The sequence below is a fragment of the Zalophus californianus genome, chromosome 5 (genome assembly GCF_009762305.2).
Source record: "Zalophus californianus isolate mZalCal1 chromosome 5, mZalCal1.pri.v2, whole genome shotgun sequence".
In the NCBI taxonomy this organism is placed as follows: Eukaryota; Metazoa; Chordata; class Mammalia; order Carnivora; family Otariidae; genus Zalophus; species Zalophus californianus.
In genome coordinates, this window is record NC_045599.1 from 21223911 (window position 1) to 21236071 (window position 12161).

General features: G+C 43.8%; 1 protein-coding gene across 5 annotated transcripts in view; it reads right to left on the minus strand.

The window, feature by feature from the left end:
- MARCHF3 (membrane associated ring-CH-type finger 3) overlaps window positions 1–11976 on the minus strand; it is a 131500-nt gene extending 119524 nt beyond the window's left edge. For 4 of the 5 annotated variants that reach the window (XM_027605404.2, XM_027605406.2, XM_027605403.2 and 1 more), the window contains exon 1: window positions 11698–11976. The gene's annotated coding sequence lies outside the window, so the exon portion shown is untranslated. The remainder of the gene's footprint in view (window positions 1–11697) is intronic. The other variant, XM_027605402.2, reaches the window with a different exon arrangement.
- Window positions 11977–12161: the final 185 nt, after the last annotated feature.

Sequence of the window (12161 nt, forward strand, 5' to 3'; positions counted from 1 at the left end):
AATACTACTCAAATTTTCCTCTTCTACCAAGCTCTCCCTAAAACCTTTATGTAATACTACTATGGCAAGTCTACCTTTTCCCCAAAGAATTCTGATATCTATCTCTTATTGTGCCCTCAGAGAGAGAGAGAAAAGTAGGTTTTGTTAAGTTCCCAGATTTTATGGGAGAAAAATCTAAAGTGCGTGTACTCAGCTCAATGGCAACTGTCATCCTCCTTCAGTCCTCGTGTGGGAGAAAAAGGCAGCCTGTGGATTATCAGAGGTCAAAACGTCTAAACATTCATTTCTTCATTAACTTAGTCACTTGATTTTTCATTCATTTTAAATACAGCCAGGGTCTCTGTCCTTGTGGGACTTATATTCTGGTCGGAACAGACAAAAACAAGTAGGCAGGTAGGTAAGTTATATAAGATTATGGTAACTACGATAGAGGAAAAAGGAAAATGGAGCAGGAACAGAGGATGGGGGAAGGGCTCCCCTAAGTAGATCAGTGGGGATGGTCCTGGGAGGGGACTGTGAAGGGGAGCCCTGAAGGGAAAGAATGGAGAGCCACAGGAGCTGAGGATGTGTGATCCAAGCAGAGGGGACAGCATATGCATAGGGTCAGAGGTGAGAATGAGACCAGTTTATGTGGTTGGAAAACTAGTGAGGGCAAGAGGGTAAGTAATGAGGTCACAGAGATGGGCAGGGCCCCAGGACGCAGGCAAGAGTAGTCCTGGGCAAAGAGAAACCATGGAGAGCAGGGAAGGGACATGGGCAGAAGAACCTAAGTCTAAATCCTAGCTTAACCACTCAGTAGGTAAGGGAGCTCAGCAAATGACTAGCTCCTCTCAGATGCTAAATTCCTAATTTATAAAAGGGCGCTCAATAAATCATGGCCAGTTACAATCATCGGTAATTATCATTACTGTTAATGCTGATATGTAAATAAGGTTAATAAAAAATGTTTACATTCAAGTGGACCAATACAGCAAAATAATATATCTGAAATACAGAATTGAGAAATCAGCAAATTGTTTTGATCTTTTTTATTCAATAAAGATCATATACTTATTGAGTACAAATAGACATAAATTAGTACATTTGAATTCATTAGGGTTTATTGTGATTCTAATCACAATAATTATTGATCTTGGCTCATTTCTCTGGCCTTAATTAGTCTGCATTGTGGTTTTTCTCTCCCTCAAGCAATGATGGAGAACATCTTGCTAGTGGCCGATTTAGAGATGGAGCATGTGATACTGTTCCCATCAATGAGATGAGAAGACAGGACTTCTCAGACTCTTCTTAGTACTATTTTAATTTCCTTCAAAAGGAGACCCTGGGAGGGAGTGGTCCATTTTCTGTGCTCTAGATATGGCCATGCCCACGAGTGACATCTGAACAACTGCAGCCATCTTGCCAAGAAGACAAGAACCAGTCTTAGAGTGAAGTGGTCCCTAAGGATGACCGTGGCAGAGAGATGAAAGGAACCTGTAGCCTTGATGAGGTAATTGTGCCACTAAATCAACTCATCCTGCTGTCTGCCCTACTTCTCACATGAGATAATATACTTCCCTTATGGTGTAGGTCAATGTGAATTGGTGTCTTGTGTTGTGTGGCGAAGGTTTCCGAGCAAGTGGACCATATCACCTTTATAGGGGCACTTCCATTTGGCAACATCACTTGTTTCTTTGTCTCTGGGAAGCTCCAGGAATGGAACGAGGACTTCTGAATCTAGCTCAGCGAACTCCAAAATTCTGGATGTGGGGTGATACAGTATTTTAATTTACAACACTGGGATAGTCTCCCGGAAAAGCCCAAGGGAAAGACACCCCAGAAATCACAAAAGGAAGATGAGGCTTTGGCCTAAGTAGCTGGTACCAAATAGTCTATCTCTGACTTTCTCTATCTGTTTAAAAATTTTGACTTTCACCTTCTACCTGCCTGGTTTATATGTTTTTCCCTGAAGACCTAAGTGAAGCACACCCCTCACTGGGCTTATGTTCCATAGGCTTCCAATTCTGAGCCCTTACCCAATTATAAGAATTTCAACAGGGACCACATAGGACTAGCCCAGATCCCAGGCACAGGTCAGATACCAAGGAAGCAGAAGCAGTTTCACACTCCATTGGGACAAGATGATTAAGGGGGCAGAAGCACTCTAGAGAAGAGGTGCAATATTATGATTTATAATCAGGAGACAGACCTGCCTAGAAAGGAAGGGGGAAATATCATAATCATAATAGGACACTTGGCTATTTTTGTTTCAGCTACGTAGAGTTATTTTAAAATTGAAAATATCAGGGACCGGTAAAATAAAATACCTATCTTACCAAAAAAGCATGGATGCTAACTGACTGTAGAGGGAAAGGTCAGAGTGTGGTTACTGCTGGGAGAGCTGCTGGTGGGGGTTGAGAATGAGGTAAAATAGAAGATCACATAAATGTCTAATGGTTCACAATAAGCAAAAAGCAGTATGGCTTGAAACCAAATTAGCCATTCCAGTCTAATTAAGTATTTTTCCTATAAGAAAATTATAGAATTATAAATTTAGCCCATAATGGAGAGCAGAAAATATAAGGCACATAGATTTCATAATTTTGTACAGTATTTGAGAAACATTACTTATCAAATGGGGTGGATATTATAACTGGTGAAAATTAGCTAAGAGACCATAATTAAGACAGAATAGCAAATGGTGCCTTAGCTCTTGAAAGGGTTACTATCAGGATTCCACTTAACATCTTCATTACTGACCCGCTACGAAAATGGAAATGCATTCAATGTAAGGATGGTGTCTAATTGTGAGATGCTATCAAGGGCTGGAAAGCGGTAGAAAAATGTCTACGGAGGTTAGAAACAACACACCTTAAGTAGGTAAACCAGACTAAACAACCTGAGACACAAACAAATAAAAATTAAGTCAAATAAATGAAGGAGAGAAACCTGAAACTCACTGGCCAGAGTTTTGAAGGGAAAGGAGAAAGTGACAACTGTTGATGTTAGCTAGAAGGCAATGAATGACCCAGCCTCAAAAGAGAAACAGAACAACAGATTATGAGCTTATCAGCAAGAGATGCATCAGTCCACATATCCTGTCTGTAAAGATATCAGGGAAGCCCTGTCCTTTTCCTGATTCAGCGTATACTTGCTGGGGTATTTGTAGACAGGTTCATCTCCTTGGTTGTCATGAATATGTCTCTTGCTAGCAGAGGCTTGTAATATTATTTCTTAGCGACACAAAAAGTGAGCAGGGGGCAGTAAGAGTGATTAGATAAGGGGGGGTGTCACTGGCAAGTGTGGGTGAGGTTGGTAAAAACTGAGGGTTTGCGAGGCTATTTGCTTCCACACTGTGTTTAGGGTGTGTAATATCCCAGAGAGGAGAAGCCGCATTAACTGGGGTCTCCTTAGCATCGGAAAGACATACTGGCATGCTCTAGGAAAGTCCTTTGAAAATGGTCAAAAATGTGGTTAACTCCTGCAGGGAAAAGATTAATGGGAACATTGATTCTAACAGGGCCTTTATAAAGTAGAGCTCTTACCTGAATGGAAGGGAGAGAGAAAGTTAAAGAGAGGAAAACATGAGTGGGGGGTGGGACCACATGAAGGAGAAAAGTCAAAATCAGGGAAACTTAAGGCCGAGAACTTCCGTGGCTGTGAGAACCTCAGTTTATGTAACATATTCACAAAGTAGAAGAGGAAGATTTGCTTTATGGGACACTGAAACACAGACTTGAGAAAATGCCAAAGGAAAGCAGCACAGGGAGAACCTCCACTGGTCGCAGGGATAGGGAGGGGCTCCACAGACATCTGCCTCCCCCCTCGTGGAGCCACCCTCCCATCCTCCCAGCGCCCAGCACCCAGATGAAAGCAGAAGCCTTGGGACAGGCAGGGGCAAGTGCTCCTCACTTACAAGATCCAAAAGAAACCAGTGAGTCCATGACCTCATCTAGGATTGCTCATCTTCTCTGTTGCCTTGAACATCTAAAAACTTTTAGATGTAATCACTCCGGTTTCTAATGATATTTTCTTGGCAGGTAGGAGAAGAAAGCAGCTATGTTCACTGAGGCTTAATCTCCCAGATGAGACAGAAAATAGGGGTCCTTGATCTCTTGCAGTCATTTGAAGTGCGTTAAGATCAAACATAAAAGGGCTATCCTAAAGGCCCTGACCTGGGGCAGTTATGCTTAATTTGGCTGTTCCATAAACTCCACCTGGACACATGGTCCATGCAGGAGCTCAGTAGCTCAGTAAGCCACTCGGAGGTAAGAACTGAGGTAAGAACTTACCTAAGCCATCAGATGATATCATGTACATGACTGCGCAGGGGATGCTTCTTGAACAAAAGATTTAGAGATGAAAAATACTATAAAAGTCTGTCTCTGAAATTAAAAATCTGCTGGAATTTTAATTTTTTTAAAAAAAGCTTCATTCACAAATGTCGAGTTTCCCCATTATGCTCAGCTTTGGTTTTCTGCAGCCTGTCAGCCCAGCAACCATCTTGTTGTTCCTCGGCCCCCAGACCTCCCATGGCCAAAGCTAGCCAGATGGCTGCCCTGGATGGCAAAAGAAACCAGTATATCTGAGACTTCAAAAGATATGCAACTCAGGCTGCCCCAAGCCTCAAAGTGGGGCACAGGAGTGAGCTGCCTGTTCAAGATAGGATACAAGGAGTATGACAACAGGGCGCCTGGGTGGCTCAGTTGTTTGAGCGACTGCCTTCGGCTCAGGTCATGATCCTGGAGTCCCGGGATGGAGTCCCGCATCGGGCTCCCTGCTCAGCAGGGAGTCTGCTTCTCCCTCTGACCCTCTTCCCTCTCGTGCTCTCTCTCTACCATTCTCTCTCTCAAATAAATAAATAAAATCGTTAAAAAAAAGAAAAAGGAGTATGAGAACAAAAAAGGGAACCAGTGGACATGGCCAGACTAGTGGAGGAGCGGGTGGAGTTGGAGACATTCCTGAAGACGTCACAACAGAGAGGTAGTGACAAGAGGAGGAAAGGCAGGAACGGAGTAGAGGGGAACTATGAAGATGAACGAGCAGGAATGGATGACAGTTACATGAAGTGCTGAGACGGGGGCTAGAGCTGGAAGTCTGGCGCTAGGATTCCGTTATCAATCAACTGATAGCAATCAACTACCATTTCAACTGGTGGTGAGTATCCCTGTGCACATCCTTTGAAGGCCTTGCAAGTGTTCACCTGTAATTCTTTGTAGCCTCTAGCGCACTTAGCAACTATTTCTTACATGCCCTTTCTTGAGAAGCTACAAGATGAGAGGTATGGGCCCTGCCCTCCAGGGGCTCCCAGTCAGGAGGGAGTGGGGTTACAAGAGATGGTTTGGCTGACAGTGTACAATCAGCCCAAAGAGGGACACGGAAAAGCTTCCCAAAGGCGCTAATACTCGAAAAAGAGGTACTACCCATGATAGGTACTCAGTTACTGTTTGTTCATTAATTTTGATTTGTAATGATTACCCAGAAAATCGTTAAAGGACTAGGAGCTAGTTCTCTTTTTTTAAAATTTTTATTTATTTATTTTTAAAGATTTTATTTAATTATTTGACAGAGAGAGACACAGCGAGAGAGGGAACACAAGCAGGGGGAGTGGGAGAGGGAGAAGCAGGCTCCCCGCGGAGCAGGGAGCCCGATGCGGGGCTCGATCCCAGGACCCTGGGATCATGACCTGCGCGGAAGGCAGACGCTTAACGACTGAGCCACCCAGGCGCCCCTAGGAGCTAGTTCTTTTTAAAGATTTCATTTATTTATAAGTTTAGGAGCTAGTTCTTATCATCACTGTTGTTTTGGGTTATTTTTAGGATTTTATTTATTTATTTATTTGTCAGAAAGAGAGAGCGCACAAGCAGGCAGAGAGAGAGGGAGAAGCAGGCTCCCCGCTGAGCAGAGAGCCCGGTGCGGGGCTCGATCCCAGGACCCTGGCATCATGACCTGAGCCGAAGGCAGAGGCTGAACTGACTGAGCCACCCAGGTGCCCCATCACCACCGTTTTTATTACTGTCAATGAAACAGATAAATCTATCCATTTTAGTGTCTAAGGATATAACTGGAAAAAATACTGTACCTTACCTTTGGCTGAGATGGGGAGTCCACTTAGAATTTTTCTAATTATGAGGCATCTTCTTGTTCTACTTATCTCATAGCAAAAAGTTTTAAAAGCTTTTGAAAAGATCACATTTTGCTCACTTGAAATATGCCTGTATATTTTAGCATAAAATATACTTGGCAGCTGCTAACATAATCGGATGGCTACGCCTTGCAAAAACTTGATTTCTTTTTAATCAAATTTTTAGATACCATACTGGTTTAGAACCGTACTGGGTTTCTTGCCAGTGCTACAATTGTGAGCAATAAATACATCATTAGATCAATGGTGTTCTGATGATGGATTACTCCAAAGATACTCCCAGCCAAGAAGAATAAGCCCATAGTCTCATTGTGCAAAGATTAATAAAATATTGTTTAAAACACAGATACTGGCTTAATATAACAGGGAAGAAAACATTGCAAAATAGAACACAACAGCCTGGGTTGATAATGTAGCGATATTGATCATGGATTTTCCTAAGTACTCTAGAGCAGCCGCACGATTATGTATGCCTCTGATTAGACCCAGAGATGAGAAGGAAAAAGTTATAAAAAAGGAAACTAACCAGAGGAAGGCCTGCTGCTATAATAAATTATTTAAAGCAAGCAGGGCGAGCGGGTTGTGAAGACAATATAAAACAGAATCCAATGCCCCCAAGAAACCCCAAACCATCAGCACCTGTATAAATTTCTTACCACTCTGTCTGGTATTTTACTGGAGGTGCTTCTTTCCCACCACTCTCCCCATCCCATCTAACCCCAACCCTTCACTTTTTGTCAGTTCTTTTCTCAGAGCTTAACATTTGTTTTTCTTCCATAACCTAGGATGCTGTCTTCAGTTATATTCCTCAGCTTGTACCTGAAGAGTGTCTGTCTGCAAGGCCACAGATGAGTGCATCTGTCACTTCCTTCATCTGGATCTTAAATTTCCCATGGAAACTATAAGCTTGGAATACCTAATATGACACACTTATCAACATGACTTTGAGTATTCTCCTTTTCTTTTTTTCTTATTGTTGTTGTAGTTAAATCCACAAAGCTCAAGCTCAAGTAAAACTTCTATAGCTCAGTGACTGTTCTACATTAGAGGATGTGACTAGGCCCAAAATACTATGAAGTGAAGGTCGAAGCCCGATAAGGGCATGTTGGAGGAAAAATAGTCAAAATGGCTAACATTTAAGTATTAGGAAATGTTAAAGAGGCAGACCGACTTGAAAAGTAAATATTTTATAGGTAGATTTTGCCATGGAAATAGGAGTGGGGAAAGAAGGGTAGAAAACTAGAAAAGCCTTTGTCAAATTCCTTTTACCAAAGAATTTTGTCAGAAGTATGCCATGGCCAAAAAAAAAAAAGAATTGTTGCTTAGAAACTTGCAGTGACCCATGGCCCAGTTTCAAGAAAAGTAGCATTCTACTAGAGTTTTTTAAGTAGGCACACAAATTCCATTGTACAGTCAGGGGATGTGATTATACATTAGGCTTTTAAAATTTTCTAGGTCCATTCATCATGCAGAATCTGGGCAAATGAAATATAAACAACTCTATTCTGCCAGCATAAAAACATTACTAGCAGCATAAGAGGACTCAATAGGCAGCATGGTACAGGTCTAAAATAATGAGTCCAAAGAATTCTACATATAGGCTTTGCTGCCATTGTGCTCTGTGACCTTTAGCAAATTATTTGCCATTCTGGGTCAAGCCTGGCTGGTTAAGGTTAGGGTCATTGAACCAATTATCATATATGGTGGTAAACTTTATAAAGAAAACTGTTTCAAGGTCACATTTAATATAAAAATAAATTTGAAGAAAGAGGTTAAAAAAAACCCAAAAAACTGTAGATGATACGAATGACTAAGCATAATCCTATCCTATCTCCATGATGCTAAATAAAAATAATTCAAATGCAAGGCCAATTTCTCAGTTATTGGTGTTATCTCTGAATGTGAAAGACAGGATCTAAATATTATCATTCTTTTGTGGCTCCTGTTTGCTCATCTGTAACAAAGTGGGAAAAGGATCATTGTACTCAAAGGATTGTTAAGATAAGTGACCTATAAACATGCCTGCCAAGTGTTTCTTAAAACAGAAATTGCTCCGTGAAAGTCCCAGTAATGATCCAGTGGCCTGGAACAATCCAAGTTCAGTGTCCCAGCCTCTCCACATCCTTTTGTCATCAGGTGTGTAAATACTCAAGGCACTTCTGACCTCTGAGACGTCATTAGGTTTTTTAAGTACATGGAGGTACAAAGAGGGAAGGGGTCAACAACTTCTGATAGATCCTTTCTCTTTAAAACCTTACCTAGAAGTTTTAAATTGAGAATTATGCCAGTCTGAAATGGGAGAACAGACCCTGAATGTCAGTATCCAACTATAAATACAAACTGATAGGCAATCATTAATAAGTCCAAATTCCCACTGATTTGGAAAGAGAAGTAGCAAATCAATTTTCAACCTATCTCTCCACAATGCTGGAAGATCTATCTATCCAATTAAAAGGGCAGCTCAGAATATTTCTACAATGAGCTGTGGAACATGGGAACACCTAGGTCTCTGGATAGTTGGCCCAGGGACACTCTCCTGACCAAGAGGCAGATCAGCCACGGCTTCCCAAGGAGATCCACGATCTTGGGTAAATCAGTACTAGTCCTGCTGAGGTTCTAATCTCCAAGCCTGGAATGTCCTCCCGAGGACTGAGATTCTTCTATTCTCCAGGGAGAAATGTCCAGCCATGTGAGTTATGACTGGCAAAGTCCCCTCAGAGCACCCCAGAAACCCACTGGACTTGGAATACAGAACAGAGGGACTAAGACCGGGGAGAGGTCTTAAATTACCTTGCTTCTCCAGAGAGACTTCCTTAGACTTGGGGCTAACCTGGAATAGAGATAGCTGAGGATTCCAAAAACACTTCTGGACACAGAACCAAAGGTGCCATTGTTGAGGACAGAGTGTTAAAGAGTGTTGCCTATAAATTTCATAAGGCTGGTAAATGCCATCTGGAAATATCAGAACAATTACTTGTTAAATTAACCCACAGACTATGATCATTCTTTTATATCGTAAACACCATTCCACTGTTTCTCAAAATGTGGTGAAAGGAACCCTGGGATCAGAATCACTTGGGGGGGTGCTTGTTCAAAATACAGATTACTAAACCCCACCCCAGACTCCTGAATCAAATCCAAGAGAACAGAGTCCAGCCCTCAAACTGAATTTCTAAGGACCAACCTAGTTGATTCCGATGATCCATATCAAGGCAGGAGAATTATTTTGTCTTTGTAGTCCATCAGAAATTCAAAGACACTCACAGATTAGAGATAGGCATATTTTCCCCAAAATGTTTTAAGTGCCATAAAAATGAAAACAATACTTCTTGTGATGAGTTCTTAAGAAACATTCCAGTTTATTCTGCCCACATATAATAAATAATAAGCACTGTTATTAAAATGTAATTATGAGCATAAAATTATTGGGAAAAATATCAACTGTGCTTCTCAAAAATATTGCCCTTATTTTGTCACCAGAAGGAATTATGTTATTAAAGGAATTTATGGTTTTTTTAAGTATCAGTCACTTGGCTGCAGGAACTTATTAAGCTGTTATACTCCTCCCATACCCTTTTAGTCATCAGAATTTTTGTGATAAAGGTTTTTTATTATTTCTTAAACTATAAATTGTGAACCATTGCAACCAGTGATTAGGCTGCACATGAATTTATATCCAGGTTATAAATTCCTAAAAACATGTTTCATTAGAATTACTAAGGCAGTCTTAATTCTAGTAGATTAAATAACCTCTGCAATACAGCTCTGTTTACTTCTATTAAGGATTTTTTTTTTTTTTTGGTGCAAAACAATTCAGTTTTAATGCATTCTCTTAAGAAGCAAAAGAAAACAGTTTCTGATATACATGCTACTGCAAAGCAGTAAACCAGTGTTGCATGGTAATGTGACAAGCACCACATTTCTTTTCTAGAGGGATTTCATTTTTTCTCTCATAAACTCCCTTTCCCCAAACCATGGCTATAATTATTTCACAAAATGTAGTGTGCCATTCCTGAAGAGTCAAACACTCCTTTTCTCCCTCACCAAATCGCAAGTACAGGCTGAATACTGAATGAAAATAGAACTTGAGAGGCAGTCTTTGTTTGTAGCATGTTGTTCCTACTAAGGGTTGCCCCCCTACCCACGCTCCACCCTAGTGCTCCAACTGAAGTGACTGAAGTGTACATGTTCTGTTTTAACAGATGGGCCGGGCCGGCTGGCGGCTGCTGGGCTGTAAAACAGGAACTCGGAATCTGCACCGAATGGTATTGAACTAAATGCTCGTAAAGTTCATGGACATATACACTGACCCAGACAGACCAGGCAGATTCGGACATGCATACACACACGCTCATCATAGACCCCATAGATCGGAGGGTCTCTCTCTCCCGCCCCAGAGCAAGTTCAAGGCTGTTTCCCCCTCCACATATTTCTTATTCACCTATCAATTTTACACACACACGCACATCTCCATATGCATATACAAGCATGAAGAGTCATATCTCTCAACGTTTTTATATATTTTCAAAGATCAAAATATTCCCAAATTGTGTACCCCAAGTCTCCAGGACGCTCAGTAAGCTCTCATTCACATCCAGTAAGAATTAAAAGAAAATATTAGTATTTAATTCTAGTCAGTCCACACATAATACAAACTACATGTATGTAACTGCCCTCAGAAAAACCAGCTGCTTTGAGCCCTTCTCGTTACGACAGAGAGAGGAAAAATATCCCAGACTGAGTCACAAACGAAGTGTCAGGTATAACCTTGGATCCAGCGTTGTCAGTTCCTGTCACAACTTCATCACTTAAACACCAACCGACCAGCCTGGTGTCCCTTTCACTGTCTCGTCGCGGATTCTCCCGGGCTCCCTGCACTGACTGGGACACACAGCGGCTCCCCCCTGGTCCTAACGAAGTGCCTCGGGCACAGCTTGCAGGTGATGTGGAGGTCCGAGCACCTCATGAGCGATGTGGATACAAGTGCTAAGAGAAAGTGATTACTTTACAAAGTTGAATATCCGTGCTGTCAATTCCTCTCAGCAATTGCAAAGCACTGACGCCCCCGTTACAGACCCTAGCTGGTCACTTAAGTTCTCTGACCGCTGAAGACCCACCCCGAAGACGATGGTCGCTGGGCTCAGGCTACGGATCAGACACCTCCGCCGGGTCATCGCGCCGCACCGCTTCCCGCGCGGGGTTAATTTTTCAGAAACCCGTCCTCAAGCCATCTAGGAACTGCACGGACGCCGCCCCCAGCGCGCGTGTAGCCGCCGCAGAGGGCGAGGGGACGCGTCCCCAGGCCCCACCTAATGATGGCAATTATAACATGCCAAGTTGGTGAGAACGCAGAGCCGCGTCCCGAACCGAGTTGAGACTCTCTCAAACAAGTTCGGGAGTGGAGACACCCGCAAGGAGTAAATCCCACCTGGCCCTGACCTCCCCACAGCGGCCACGCTCGGACGGACGCACCGACGCCCGCCAAGACCCGTTCAGTTCCACTCCCCCCCCCCCCCCACCCGCTCGCCGAACAGCGCCAAAAAGAGCCGCTCGCCTCGCGCGCGGCCACTCACCCTCCTCGCTGAGTCCGGATCGCAAACCGACGCCCCTGCTGCGGGTCCTGAATCCCAAGTTGCCGCGAACCGGCGACTGCTCTCGCCCTAGCGAACCCCGCACATCGGTTTGGGCAGGTACCTCCGAGGGAGCACGACAAGCCCGGCGGGCGCCCCGGCTCAGCAACCGCCCGGAACGCGTTGACAATTCACGGACCTGCTCAGCGAATGAGGCGGACCGCCGGGCTGAGGCTACCCGGCTCCGGAGGGAGGCGGGGCCGCCCGGCGGGCGGGGCGGAGCCAGCCCTGGGCCGGCCCCCGCAGAGGCGGGGTGCCTTTAACCCGTGACTGGCGGAGCCCGCAGCCAATCGCGGTGACTCCAGGAATCCGGGCGGCCGCGGGCCGGGCCGAGCGGCCGGCTCCGCCCCGCCGCCGCCGTCCAATCGGTCGCAGCCGAGGGCTGGCGCGGAGACGCGCCCGCGGCG